Raw genomic sequence first — 15860 nt, 5'->3', positions numbered from 1 at the left:
TCTTTCCTCTTACTTGCTTTGGGGTTAGTTTGCTGTTCTTTCTCCAGTTCTTCCAAGTGGACAGTTAATTCCCGAATTTTTGCCCTTTCTTCTTTTCTGATATAGGCATTTAGGGCAATAAATTTCCCACTTAGCACTGCCTTTGCTGTGTCCCATAGGTTTTGATATATTGTGTTTTCATTTTCATTCGCCTCGAGATATTTACTAATTTCTCTTGTAATTTCTTCTTTGACCCACCGGTTGATTAAGAGTGTGTTGTTGAGCCTCCATGTATTTGTGAATTTTCTGGCACTCCACCTATTGTTGATTTCCAACTTCATTCCTTTAGGATCCGAGAAAGTGTTGTGTATGATTTCAATCTTTTTAAATTTGTTGAGACTTGCTTTGTGACCAAGCATATGGTCTATCTTTGAGAATGATCTGTGAGCACTTGAGAAAAAGGTGTATCCTGCTGTTGTGGCATGTAATGTCCTATAAATGTCTGTTAAGTCTAGCTCATTTATAGTAATATTCAGATTCTCTGTTTCTTTATTGATCCTCTGTCTAGATGTTCTGTCCATTGATGAGAGTGGGGAATTGAAGTCTCCAACTATTATGGTAGATGTGTCTATTTCCCTTTTCAGTAATTGCAGTGTATTCCTCACATATTTTGGGGCATTCCGATTCAGTGCATAAATATTTATGATTGCTATGTCTTCTTGTTTAATTGTTCCTTTTATTAGTAGATAGTGTCCTTCTTTGTCTCTTTTAACTGTTTTACATTTGAAGTCTAATTTGTTGAATATTAGTATCGCTACTCCTGCTCTTTTCTGGTTGTTATTTGCATGAAATATCTTTTCCCAACCTTTCACTTTCAACCTATGTTTATCTTTGTATCTAAGATGTGTTTCCTGTAGACAGCATATAGAAGGATCCTGTTTTTTAATCCATTCTGCCAGTCTATGTCTTTTGAATGGGGAATTCAGTCCATTAACATTTAGTGTTATTACTGTTTGGGTAATACTTTCCTCTACCATTTTGCCTTTTGTATTATATATACCATATCTGATTTTCCTTCTTTCTACACTCTTCTCCATACCTCTCTCTTCTGTCTTTTCGTACCTGACTCTAGTGCTCCCTTTAGTATTTCTTGCAGAGCCGGTCTCTTGGTCACAAATTTTCTCAGTGACTTTTTGTCTGAAAATGTTTTAATTTCTCTCTCATTTTTGAAGGACAATTTTGCTGGATATAGAATTCTTGGTTGGCAGTTTTTCTCTTTTAGAAATTTGAATATATCATCCCACTGTATTCTTGCTTCCATGGTTTCTGCTGAGAAATCTACACATAGTCTTATTGGGTTTCCCTCTTTGTGATGGATTGTTTTTCTCTTGCTGCTTTCAAGATCCTCTCTTTCTCTTTGACCGCTGACATTCTAACTAGTAAGTGTCTTGGAGAATGCCTATTTGGATCTATTCTCTTTGGGGTGTGCTGCACTTCTTCGATCTATAATTTTAGGTCTTTCATGAGAGTTGGGAAATTTTCAGTGATAATTTCTTCCATTAGTTTTTCTCCTCCTTTTCCCGTCTCTTCTCCTTCTGGGACACCCACAGCACGTATATTTGTGTGCTTCATATTATCATTCAATTCCCTGAGCCCCTGCTCAAAATTTTCCATTCTTTTCCCTATAGTTTCAGTTTCTTTTTGGATTTCAGATGTTCCATCCTCCAGTTCACTAATTCTAGCCTCTGTCTCTTGAAATCTACCATTGTAGGTTTCCATTGTTTTTTTCATCTCTTCTACTGTATCTTTCATTCCCATAAGTTCTGTGATTTGCTTTTTCAGACTTTCCATTTCTTCTTTTTGTTCATTCCATGCCTTCTTCATGTCCTCCCTCAATTTATTGATTTGGATTTTGAAGAGGTTTTCCATTTCTCTTCATATATTCAGAATTAGTTGTCTCTGCTCCTGTATCTCATTTGAGCTATTCGTTTGTTCCTTTGACTGGGCCATATCTTCAATTTTCCTGGTGTGGTTTGTTATTTTTTGCTGGTGTCTGGGCATTTAATCAGATTTCCCTGAGTGTGGGACCCAGCAGGTTGAAAGACTTTCCTGTGAAGTCTCTGGGCTCTGTTTTTCTTATCCTGCCCAGTATGTGGTCCTTGTCTGTCTGCAGGTCCCACCAGCAAAAGATGTTGTGGCTCCTTTAACTTTGGAAGACTCTCACTGCTGGGTGTGTGGTGCAGACAGAGGAAAGGTTGTAGGTTGTTTTTAATGACTTCAAATTGTGAAGTCCTGGAATTTGTATTCCTTGAGAGAGAGATTCCACCTGAGTTGCGTTTCACCCCTCCCCCAGGAAAGTTCAGGTGGTAGAAAGCCCTGAAAGCAGCCCACCTCTGCATTCGGGGCAGTTGCAACCTGTGTAATCCCAGTGCTGAGCCCAGAGGCAACCAAGCCTCTGCAGAAACAGCTGCAGAAGGCTCTGTTTCGCCCCCTTTCCTCTTTTTCAGTTAGCCCAATAGGCGACTTCTGCCTTGATCAGTTTTGCCTGAGCTGCGGGCCTATTTTTAGTAGTCAGAAGTTGTTCATTAATACCACTATTTGTATTAGGTTGGACTCAGTCTCTACTACTGTTGGAGACACTTTCCTTTCCCTCCCTGAAGCCACGTGTGTGGGAAGGGCTCCGGTCACCGGTTGCCATGGCTTGGGGAACCACTGATCCAAGGCTCCCAGCCAGCCCGGGAAGCTGCATGTGTGGGAGAGGTGCCGGCCACTGTGGCTTGGGGAACCGTTGATCCGAGGATCCCAGCCAGCCCAGGAAGCCACGTGTGTGGGAGGAGCTCCAGTTGCCAGCTGCTGTGGCTTGGGGAACTGCCAGTCTGAGGCTCCCAGCCAGCCCGGGAAGCCATGTGTGTGGGAGGTGCTCCAGTCACCCGCCACCATGGCTTGGGGTACCACCAATCTGAGGCTTCCAGCCGGTCCGGGAAGCTGCGTGTGTGGGAGGGTCTCTGGTCGCCGGCCGCCTCGGCTTGGGGAACCACTGATCCGAGGCTCCCAGCTGGCCCAGGAAGCCATGTGTATGGGATGGGCTCCGGTCACCAGCCGCTGTGGTTGGGGAACCACCAATCCGAGTCTCTCAGCCGGACTGGGAAGAAGGGAGGAAGCAGGGCCAGCTGCCAGCTGCCACAGCACAGGGAAGCATGCACTGCTCGGGGACCTCACCACAGCGGAGTCTCATAGCCGGTCCAGCTGTTCCAGACTGGGGTACACTGTGTGTCTGGTCTCTGTCGTGGCTCTGGGAGCTGTTCTGTACTGTTTCTAGTTATTTAGTAGTTGTTCTGGAGGAGGAACTAAGACACATGCACCTTACTAAGCCACCATCTTCTCTGGAAGTCTTAATAATTTTTACTCTCTTTCCTCATTTGTGTTTATTTTCACAATATTGTGAGAATGGTACATGATTTTTGTAAATGTGGATTTATAAAAGACAACTTATTTTAGTACAATTAATTTTACTTCTCCTTAGTAGTTAACAAATATTGAAAATCTGCTTTGCTCATGATTTTCATGGATGTGAAATTTTGTTTGTTCATTTTTGGGGGGGTTGTTGCTGATTATTTAGAAATAAAGACTGGTGTATAAAAAATGAAATATAGGTAAAAGAATAGAAAAATAGAAGCAGGTTTTCTGGGAATTGAATGACAATACGAAGGGTATGAATATGTGTTTTGTGGGTGTCCCAAAGTAGAAGAGAAGGGAGCAAGAGAAGAAAGACTAACAGAAGAAATCACCACTGAAAATTTCCCATCTCATATGAAACACATAAAATTACAGTTCCAAGAAGTGTAGCATACTCAAACAGAATAAATATGTCCAGAGAGACATACTCCAAGACACTAATCAGATTGTCAAAAGTCAAAGACAAAGAGAGAACCTTGAAAGAAGCAAGAGAAAGTAATTCATCACATACAAGGGAAGTCCAATAAGACTATGTGTAGATTTCTCGGTAGAAACCATGGAGGTGATAAGGTATATTTATATGTGACATATTTATGATTCTGAAGGAGAGAAACTGCCAACCAAGAATTGGATATCCAGCAAAATTGCCCTTCAATGATGAGGGGCAGATTAGAATATTTTCAAACAGTCACTGAGGGAATGTGTGACTAAGAGGCCAGCTCTCCAAGGAATACTAAAGTGAGCACTACAGGCAGATAGGAAAAGGCAGGAGAGAGAGAGGTCTGAAGAATGTAGAAATGAAGACTATCAGTAAAGGTAAAAAGAGAAAAAAATAGATATGACATATAAAATTCAAAAGAAAATAGTAGAAGAAAGTACTAACTTTATAGTAATAATATTAAATATTAATGGATTAAATTCCCCAATCAAAAGACATAGACTAGAAGAATGGATTAAAAAATAGGATCCTCCTATATGCTATCTAGAGGAGACTATTTTGAGATCCAAGGACAAAAAATGGTTGAAAGTGAAATGTTGGGAAAAGACATTTCATGCAAACAGCAATCAGAAAACAGCAAGTGTAGCTATACTAAAATTGGACAAATTAAACTTCAAATGTAAAACAGTTAAAGGAGACAAAGAAGGACATTGTATTAATAAATGGAACAATTCAAAAAGAAGACATAAAAATAATAAATATTCATGCAGTAAGCCAGAGTGCTCCAAAGTGCATGAGGTAAACACTGGTGGCACTGAAGGGAGAAATAGACATCTCTACCATAATAAGTTGGAGATTTCAACAGCCCACTCTCATTAATAAATAGAATGTCTAGACAGAGGATCCATAAAGAAGCAGAGAATCTGAATAATATGATAAACGAACTAGACTTAACAGACATTTATAGAACATTACATCCCACAATAGCAGGATACACATTTATCTCAAGTGCTCATGGATCAAATCCTCAATGATATACCATATGCTGGGTCAAAAAGCAAGTCTCAATAAATTCAAAATGATTGAAATCATACAAAACACTTTCTTGGATCATAATGCAATGAAGTTGGAAATCAATAACAGGCAAATTCACAAATATCTGGAAGCTAAACAACACATTCTTAAACAACCAGTGGGTCAAATAAATTACAGGAGAAATCAGTAAATATCTTTAGACAAGTGAAAATGAAAACACAACACATAAATATGTATGGGATGCACCAAATGCAGTGTTAAGAGGGAAATGTATTGCTTTAAATGTCTATATTTAAAAATAAGGAAGAGGAAAAATCAAGGAATTGACTGTTTACTTGGAAGAACTAGAGAAAGAACAGGAAACTAACTGCAAAGCAAACAAAAGGAAAGAAATGATAAAAATCAGAGCAGAAATAAATGAAACTGAGAATGTGAAAACAATTGAGAAAATCAACAAAACTAGACATTGGTTCTTTAAGAAATTAATGACATCAATTGGCCCTTAGCTGTCTTGAAAAGAGAGAGAGAAAGAGGAAGCAACTAAATAAAATCAGAAATAGAAAAGGAGACATAATCACTGACCCTGCAGAAATACAGGAGGTGATGAGAGAATATTATTAAAAGCTATATGCTAATAAACTAGAAAATATAGATGAAATGGGCAACTTCCTAGAAAGGCCTGAACCACTAACGTTGACTCGAGAAGAAATAGATGTTCTCTCCAAATGATTGAATCAGTCATCAAGAAGCTCCCCCAAAAGAAAAGTCCATGGCCAGATGGCTTCACATATGAATTCTACCAAGCCCTCAAGAAAGAATTAGTACAAATCCTGCTCAAACTCTTCAAAAAAATTTGAAGAGGATGGAAAGCTACCTAACTCATTCTATGAAGCCAACATCACCCTCATATCAAAGCCAGACAAAGATACTACAATAAAAGAAAATTACAGACCAATCTCTCTAATGAATATAGATGCAAAACTCTTATCAAAAGACTTGCAAATTGAATCCAGCAGCACATTAAAAGAATTTTACACCATGACCAAGTGGAATTTATTCCAGGTATGCAAGGATGGTTCAACATAAAATCAATTTAATACAATACACAATTTCAACAAATCAGAGAAGAAAAATCACATAATCATCTTGCCTGATGCACAAATATCATTTGAAAAAATTCAACATCCTTTCTTGATGGAAACATTTAAAGGATAGTAATTGAAGGGAACTATCTCAACGTAATAAAGGGAATATATGAAAAATCCACAGCTAACAACATCCTCAATGTGAAGACAGAAAGCATTCCCTCTAAGATCATGAACAAGACAAGGATGCCCACTGTCACCTTGTTATTCAACATTGTGCTGGAAATTCTAGCCAGAGAAATTAGACAAGAAAAGGGAATATAAGCCATCCAAATTGGTAAAGAAGAAGTAACACTCTCACTGTTTGCATATGGCATGATACTATATGTCAAAAATCCCCAAAAATCTACAGAAAAGCTACAAGAGTTAATAAATGAGTACAGGGACGTGGCAGGGTACAAGTTCAACAGCCAAAAATCAGTAGTGTTTCTATATACTAGTAATGAGCAGTCTGAGGAGGAAACCAAGAAACAAAATCCCATTTACAACAGCAACCAAAAAGAATCAAATAATTAGGAATAAATTTAACTAAGGATACAAGACTTATACTCAGAAAAGTACAAGAAAATGCCAAAAGAAATCATGGAACACCTAAATAAATGGAAGAGCATACAATGCTCATGAATTTGAAGACTAAATATAGTTATGATGGCGATTCTCTTCAAATTGGTTTATAGATTCAATGCAATGCCAATTAAAATCCCAATGACTCACTTTACAGAAATAGAAACGCAATAATAACCAAATTTATTTGGAAGGTAAGGGTGCCTCAGATAGCTAAAAAATCTTGAAAAAGAAAAATGATGTGGGAATTTTTACACTATTCAACTTTAAAACTATTATGATGCTTCAGTAGTCAAAACAGCATGCTACTGGCATAGAGATAGAGATACTGACCAATGGAATTGAATAGAGCATTCAGAAATAGATTCATCTATGGAAAACTGATCTTTGATAAGGCAGTCAAGCCAATCCACCTGGGATAGAGCAGTCTCTTCAATAAATGGTGCTTGGAGAACTGTATATTAATAAGCAAAAGAATAAAAGAGAATCCATATCTCATACCCTATACAAAGATTAGCTTAAAATCAATCAAAGACCTAAATATTAGTGCAAGGTCTATAAAAATTTTAGAAGAAAATATAGGGAAATATCTCATAAATCTTGAAATAGGAAGCAGTTTCCTAGACCTTACACCCAAAGGTTGAGTATTGAAAAAAGAAATAGATACATTTGAACTCCTCAAAATTAAACAGTTTTTGTATCAAAGGACATTGTCAAGCAAGTAAAACTGCAGCCTATGCAATGGGAGCCAATATTTGGAAACCACACATCCGACAAGGGTTTAATATCCAGAATGTATGAAGATATTCTTCAACTCAACAACAAAAAGGCAAATAACTCAATTTTAAAATGGGCAAAAGACATCAACAGACATTTCTCAGTAGAGGAAATATAAATGGCTAAAATGTACATGGAAAAATGATCGACTTCACTGGCTGTTAAGGAAATGCAAATCAAAAACACAATAATGGGTTGGCCTCTTCTCAGTCATTCCAGAAAAGGCAGCTCTGCTGGGAGGCATGTTCTCTAAGCAGTCACCTGGGCCCCTGAGAGCCCAGCCAGGACTCCCAGGCCAGGCTTTGCTTCTTCATGCCACATCAGGGGCTCTGGGAATCTCTAACAGTATCTTTGTGGATGAATTAGAGTCATCTTTTGAGGCTTGTTTTTCTTCCCTGGCGAGTCAGAACTACATCAATGGCACTGATTAGGAGGAAATTTGAACTGGTGTTGATCAGTGTATCCAGAAATTTCTGGATATTGCAAGACAGAATGTCTTTTCTGACAAAAAGGATTACAGTTATCTGTCCAGAAACCAGAACAAGTCATCAAAGTGGATGTCTTAGAACTAAGGAATGAATTACGGGAGAAATTTGCCATGGTCAGAAACATTTGACAAAATTGAGGCAGTGGCAGTGGGTGCTGGACATCAATGGACAGTTGAAATTGAACCCTGCTGAAATCCCTTAAGGGTCCTTGACCTACCTTGAGCAGGCATCTGCTAATATCCCTGCACCTATGAAGCAAACCTGATAAATAAAAGAGCAACATGGATCAGTCTAAAAACAGATCTCACATTTGATTCAACATGAAAACAGTCTTGCAAAGCATTGGTTCTTGTGCATGTGGCATTTTGGAAGCTCTTTGACAGGGAATGAGATGGTTTTAGTTTTGTACTTCTACCTAGATAACTTTTACTCTATTTTTATAAGCTGTTAATTTCTTTAGTACTTTATAAAATGCCTGTAGCTTTGGTAAAGCAAGTAAATTTGTTTGTTAGCAAAGTTTAGGCTCTTGATGTGATACCACTTACAGATATCTTTTTATGTTTTTTTTAATTTTCTTGCTTCTGCGTGATTTTTCATCTCTTTCTAGTTCTTTTTTTGCATGTGTTTATACTTCTAGTTTTTAGATTAGATTTGAGGGAGAAAATTAAACTTTCTTGGGAATTAGGAGATGAGTATTTTGGTTGTAGGCCTTTTATGATAATTATTTCTCATTGACAGTGTAGAAAAACACACAAGTTTGCTATGTTTTGGAGCACTGAATTACCTCAAGAAGAGGAATCTAATTTAACAGTGTTTGTAATATTTCAGGAGTTCTCATATTGAAGATGTTTTATAAATAGATAGATGAAATATTATATTCTAGGTTAGTGTAGTGGATTTACAGTAAGATCTTTAAATTGATCATTCTATTTGGGGTGTTTATTCTGCATGGGGTTCACTTGTGGGTGGAGGAGGAAAGTAGCAAAAGAGGTGATATGCTATATTTTGTTGTGGTAAATGAATCAGCTATAAGTTAGGTGGTGGACCCTGTTCTCCTATTTGATGATAGATGGGGCACAGGGGAATATGAGGGATTGAAGTGACTGCATTAGTCTAGTTTAGTTTAGTTTAATTTACTTTTTGCCTGTTTTTGAGTACAAGTTGAGATTGTTGAGCGACCAGATATTGAAGTAATCAATTAAGATCACAAGTCAAAATTAAAGAAACAGTCAATCCTGTTGGCTTGGGGAATCTGTTTTGGGGCAGTACTTTTAGTATAGTCCAGGGTCTGGTTGTGGGATAGCTCTTCCATGGTTTTTGGCATCTTGTGATAACAATGACTTGTGTATAGGACAAATCTAGGATGGTTCTGAATTTCCTTGTGTCATCCTCTTGTGGACTCAGAAGGTGATCAGTTGTATATCTGCTTGCTCTGGAAAGGAGGACAATTCAATTACCACATTTAACTAGCAAGCACAGTTTTCTTGTTGGTTATGTTTCACTTCATCAGCCTAAAGACCCTTCTGGTAAGCATTGTAAGAAAATTAAGTTTAGTTTTCACTCAAGATGGTGCGAGAAAGGGCTGCAGAATAAATCAAACTGGTTTTGCAGCAGGGAAGGAGAGCACCTCTGATGTAAGCATAGAATTGCTTACATCATAAGACCAAACAGTAGAAACAAGTTTAAATAAGTAATGGCCAGGGTCATTGAAATATAAAATGTAATCAAAGACAGGAACCTTCTGTTGGGAATTTGAGTTAGTTAGACTATCTGGATAGTCTGTAACCTCTGGAGTATCCATTCAGTGGAGAAACAGGGGAGGTCTGTGAGCTAGGCATAGGTATAACTGTTTGTCATTCTATTGTTTGGTGTACCAGCCACCATTTTGTGTTTAGCTGGGTACCCTTTCCTGCAAGATCATGAATAAATTATTTCTTCTCCACAACTGAGTGAGTGTTTATTCATTTCAAGTATGGCATTTTTTTTCTAAAAATTTGGGTGCTCATCCAGGACCTGAGGCTTTGGAGGAGGACCTCTAGGGAGGACAAGGAAAGACATGTCCCACTGATTGAGCATTCTCAGACTTCACTGTTGGGGGCCTACCTCTGGCAGCCAGAAGGACATGAGACTGGGTGCTGGGACCCACTGATTGTGAAAAAGAAAAGGAGAAGGGGAAATCTGCCTGTCAGTGACTGGGCATCTCTTGCACAGACCAAGGAAAGAAAAGACTATAGAGTATTGCCTTGGTGGTTGGGATGAATTCTGATGAGCCTGGTGATGAGTAAGCAAGTGCAGAGTCCCAATCTGTGGTTCCTTTCTCCTGAAAGGGAAGAGGCTAGAGTCAGATGAAGCAAAAGGGCATTTAAACAAAGGAACCCAGGCAAGTCTCAGAATGTGTAGAGGCAGTTGGCTGGCCAGGGGAAAAGGGTGGGGGAACCTACACGGTCCCCGGGAACATTCCCCTAGATAGTCCATAGGGAGGATGTTGGAACATTGGAAGACCAAAGGAAAGAAAAATGTACATTTGGAAAAAAGAAAGCATTGTGCCACTCAATGTATTCTGACCAAAATACAGAGTAGATGAGAATTAGCTTTGTGCATGATCTTTAAGGCCTCACCTTACAGGGGATAAAATTGACTGTACCCAAATTTAAAAACTTAAACAAAGCCTTTGAGACAGCTCAAGGAAAAGACAGCCTAAACTATCCACTTATTTTTAGTTCTAAAAAGGGACTTGAAGAAGCTGCCCAGAGTTACTGATATTTTGGTTCAATAGAACTATTTCAAAGTGGTAAATGATCACTTGATGCATTGTCTGGGTTTCTGGATAATAAATCCTTTTTCCAGATGCAGGAATTGCAGGATTGCTACTAATAAAATAAAGCAACTGGGTAATAAAACTCTCTTGATGTGGGAGCATTTTCCTGTAGGAGTTCAGTCTTGATGAAAGCGTCAGTGCAGGAATTGGACCATAGGAGGTTTATGGTGTCCTCAAATAGGACCTGCCAACTACTTCTGAGCAATAATGCTGGCATATTTGAGGTGACAGAAAAGATGACTGCTTTCTGATTTATTTAGGCAAGTAGATGAACCAAGGAGAGGTTGAATGATTAAAGAGACACAAAGGATTCTTGGTTGAACTAAAGATGTATTTTTTCCAGAAAAATCTCATTGAGTATTACATTTTTTAAGGAATGAACTTAAAACAAAACTCCTGCTTACCTGCAAAACTTGAGGGACCAAGCAAGGAAATATCCAGGGATGGACCTGATAGCTCTTGGCTGAAGTATGTAAAGAGGTCTTGGGCTGACATTCAGAAAAAGATTCAGAAAATAGACAAGTGGAAGGATAAATCCCTAGGAGAGTTATTAAGAAAGTCTCAAAGTGAATTTTAGTTGTGATGTTTTGCTGTATTCAACTTTACTGGTGATGGCGTCCCTTAAGACCCAATCAGGCTTCTTTACTTGCTGCCACATTTTATTTCAGGTCAGGATCACCTGTTCCTTCTTTGGCACAGGTGTGGGCTTTTGTTTATTGTTTGTCAGCTGCAAGGTTCTGTATGAGAGGGAAGTGGGGAGTAGGTGAGAGGGGCCTGTTCAGATCTGCTCAGTATCAGGGCTGTGAAAGGATATGCTGGAACTCTCAGCTTCAATTCTGCTCTGGAGAAGCAGAGCAAGGGAATCATAAAGTCACTCAGTGTCTCCTAAGTGCCAGTTAACAGGGGTATCGTTTATTCAAGAGTGTAGCAGAAAACAGGTGCTGAGAACTGGCCCTACTTGCAGTGGCTGTGGGGCACATGCTGGCCAGGCAATTCTATAGCTATTAGCTGCATGCTAGTCACTACTGCATGGATTGACCCACAGTCTCTGCTGAGCCCAGGAACAAAGGCAAACCAGAGACACCTGGCAGACCAGGGGTGGGGGAGGGAGAAGAAGCACTGGGGCTGAGAGTGTGGGCTCCACATCTTCCCAGCTCCCTCCTCTAAGGTCCCAAACCCCTCCACCATGCATGGGACACCCCAGGACTGTTCAGCTGCTGGATCCTCTGAGGGTGGGGACCAATCCCAGGGAAAGGCCAGCAGGGATGAGCCAGGGACAGGCTTCTCTAAGGGGCCAGTGCAAACACTGGCTGGATTTCCCCAGGCTGCCCACCAAGTGCAGAAACCAAGTCACTTGGCTAAATGGCTCCCCCTGCCATGTCACTGGTGATAATAAGTTGTGAGAAGGTAAGAGGAAAACTGAAACAAGTAAGAATTAAGTTGAGCATGGTCAACCACATGGTCAAGAAGGGATTAGAGATAAAGCTGGGAGGGGACCAGCAGATGGAAGATAGAGAAACAGTCTGGGGTGAAGGGGATAAAGGAGCAAGGAGGTACAAGATGGAGCAGGGTGTTATCACTGTGGGCAACCTGGTCACTTCAAAAGAAAATGCCTGAATTTAAAGAAAGTAGGTGATTCATACCCCTGATGAATCTTGAAAATTAGGGAGGACAAAGCCTCCCTGCCTCAAGAGACCACCAGGGTCCTTTCCTAAATCTAAATGTGAGCCCATATCAGGGAGAAATTACATTTTTGGTGGACACCAGGGCAGCTCAAACTTCTGTAACCTATGTCACAAAGGGGATCAAATTCTCAGTACCTCCCTCATTGTTTCAAGGGTAAAATGGGAAAGATTTAAATTTCCCATTTTCAAATCAACTGATATCTATTGGGAAGATAATAAAATTATAAGCCCACTGTGAAACATTCCAGAAGCTGGGAGCAGCTTGTTGGAAAGGGACCTAATAATACCCATGGGACTGGCTAATGGGCACAGCCCAAAACTAGTTGAATGTTGCAGTATCTGTATAAAAAGAGCCACTGCCAATCAGAACTAGGAGGGCAGGAAAGGGACACATGGGAGGAAAATGGCTTCAGAGGCAGAACTATGAAGGCCGGGGTCTGAAGTCAGAAGCATTTGGGATGGAAGAGTGGACACACCCAAGCAGTTGGAGAGGATGAGTTTGCCCTGAAGGAAGAGGATGGGCCTTTCACTTCATGGTAGAGGAGTGGTGCTACCCCAGGCCTTGGAGAGAGGGTGAAGGCATTCCTTGGGGATTGGGGACAGCCTGGCTGCCACCACATGGAGGGGTTGAGCATTTTCCCTGGAAATGGCAGAGCCAAGGTACGGCCCCAATGCTGGGAAAGTGTGGTGCTGAGAGGGGTGTGGTTTCCTGGTGTTCCCCAGGGCTGCATTTGGAGAGAGGCTGGCCACTGTAGACCAGCCACTGTATAGGCCCTCGGAAAGGATGGAACTGCCAATTTCTAAAGCCCCAAAGATAAATGACTCTTAAACTTTAAAATTGAATGGGGTTTGCCCTACAGGTTTTTGAAACTGTTTAGGTCTGGTGACCTCTATGTCACTTCCAATTTCTCCTCATAAAAATGAGAATATGTATGCTATTACCACCTCTTCTTTGTAGATCAGTAGCAAATAATTTATTATGAGTTTTATAGGTCCAGAGCCAGAGGAAAATTTTGCCTTATGACAGCCCATGTCAGTAGTTGACTTTGAAAAGGACCTATTCCTTAAGAATTGTATACTGGCTTTGTCCTCTGCTCTGTCACCCCTCAGGTACCTTGGTTTGCTGACCCAGGTCCCACCTCTTGAATTTGTTGCCTATCAACTTCAACCTGGCCATTGGGTCCTCATAAAATTGTGGAAAGAGTCCAAACTCCAACCATCCTGGGTGGATGTTGAGAACTGAAATGGCCATCTGGACAGTAGGGAAGAGCTGGACTCACTACACCCAAGTGAAAGGACCAATACCTAAGCCAGACAATAAGTACCCAACAACACAGTCCAATTTCTGGGAAATAACTCCAACTTTGGACCCTTTAAAATTAAAAAAAAAAACAATGGTTGGGAGGGTAAAGGGGGTTTGGGATTTGGAGTTTGGATTCTATGCTTTCATCTAACATAATTAATAGTGACCCTGGCCAAAGAAAAGTCTAACCCAAGAGAACAGATGAGGGATCTGGGGCCCAATTTTAAAATGAGAGTAATTACACTAGGTTTAATGTTCCAAATTGGGGGTGCAACAAGCCCTGTCAAATTGATAATGAATGTAACTGAAGGTTTAAAGCCCCAAACTGTACGGTTTGATGAAAGGCAAACTCAGCAAAGCCACCAAGAAGGAGGTGGAACAAAAGAGTTTAAGCAAAGTCTTTATTTCAGGGAAAAGCAGAACCACCCAGCCAGCATTTCAACAGAAAAAGAAAAACGGTTTCCCTAAGGTGGTGGGGAGAGGGCATAGGGTTCTTTAAGGCTTAGGGTTGAAAAGTTGGGGGGCAAGTGTTAGACAAGTCTGCATTGTTTAATTTTCAGAAATAATGAACTAAGTTTGGACTTGGCAGCTTTCCATTCATAAAGTTTAAAATTTTAATGCTTCTTAGGCATGTAGGTTTATAAATACTGAACTTGACAAATCAGTGGCAATTGAGAAGAAAAAGCAAATACTTGTGTCTGGAATCAGTAGGGGGTATTATAATCAAGCCTCTCATTGCCCCTCCTGGGATGATGTATGAAGGGCTACCCAGTTTCAAGGATGGATGTACCATGGATGTGGAATTAATTTCACAGACCTGAAGGTAGTATTACCTGTTGGTGATAACCATCAAGAGGACAGACAAATATCCAGCAGGGGGTGATGGCAGAGATGCAGTAATAGTTGAATAGAATATATAGAATGGGGGCTGACATCACTGGAAAAGGCCCTCTAGGAAGGTTCAGGATAGAAATCCTGCCCCCAACACCAATAGCACCCTCTCCAGTTAACTCTTCAATAGCCCTAATACAGAATAATCCTAAAATTGTCAGGGTGAACAGAACAGAAAATTTGGAGCAAACCATAAGGGTAGGGACAGGGTGCAGAGATACAAATGCCTGGGTGGAATGGATCAAATATACAGTCCAAAGTCTAAACAAAAGCGACTGTGATGTTTATTCAAGAGGTTGACCTACTGTTCTTGTTGTGTCCTTTCTGTTGTGTGTGAAGAAAGATGATAAAGTGTGCAAGTGCATGGTATTCTTTTTTCAAAATAATACTCCAGGTGGAAATTGTACATTGTCCTCTCTTTTCCCTCCAGTCAGGGATGGAATAGTCAAGGCCATACCAGCTTCTCGTCTTAGTTCAGGAAACCACTCTGCCTGTCTCTGTAGATGAAAAGAAGGGCTCCAGGACCTTGGGACCATGGTCTTCCATACCCAAGCATGGGATGTTACTGAGTATAGTACTAGCAATTTCTCCAGTTTGTCCACATCACAAGCAGAGCTTTGGTGGTATCATGGAAAGGACATTCTCCAATCAGTTTCCACAAGAGTGGAAAGTGACCTGTGTTCTGATTCACTTAGCCATTCCATTCATCCTGGCATTTGTAAAGGAGGAGGATTGAGTTGATTTAGACAGAATAGGGGTGCCAAGGGAAATCCCAGATTACTTTAAGTCTAGAAATTAAGTAGCTGTAGGATTTAAGTCATCCTTATTCTGGTGGATCACCATCCACAAAAACGTGGATTGGGTTAATCAGATCAATTACACCAAGGATGCAGTTGAGGAAAGAGTAGAATAATTAGATGCTACTAGCTGAATGACAAGGGAGAATATGATGGCCCTAGACATGATGTGAGCTGAAAAGGGAGATGTTAGCATTATGGTCAGGAATAGTTGATATACATTTATCCCCAATAACCACCGCAAAAGATTTACAAGGTCTGAGAGCCTTAGCTGAAGAATTGGCCAAAAATTCAGGCATTGATGACCCCCTCATGAAATGGTTAGGAAACTTGTTTAGGGGATTGAAAGGGGTGGCACTGTCCATGCTAACCACTTTAACCACTGTAGCTGGGGAATCACAGCATGTAGGTGCTACATTATCCCATGTGCCTGAGGGTTAGCTCAGAGACTCATCAGGAACCCCCCTAGAGAGGGGATCCCTA

The 15860-nt window shown here is 40.4% G+C and overlaps 1 pseudogene; it reads left to right on the top strand.

Annotated features, from left to right (window-relative positions):
- Nucleotides 1-2917: 2917 nt before the first annotated feature.
- On the top strand, nucleotides 2918-8148 carry LOC143690458 (mediator of RNA polymerase II transcription subunit 28 pseudogene; annotated as a pseudogene).
- The last annotated feature ends 7712 nt before the right edge of the window (nucleotides 8149-15860 follow it).

Source organism: Tamandua tetradactyla, chromosome 7, assembly GCF_023851605.1.
Source record: "Tamandua tetradactyla isolate mTamTet1 chromosome 7, mTamTet1.pri, whole genome shotgun sequence".
Lineage (NCBI taxonomy): Eukaryota > Metazoa > Chordata > Mammalia > Pilosa > Myrmecophagidae > Tamandua > Tamandua tetradactyla.
This window is presented reverse-complemented; position numbering and strand designations above follow the sequence as displayed.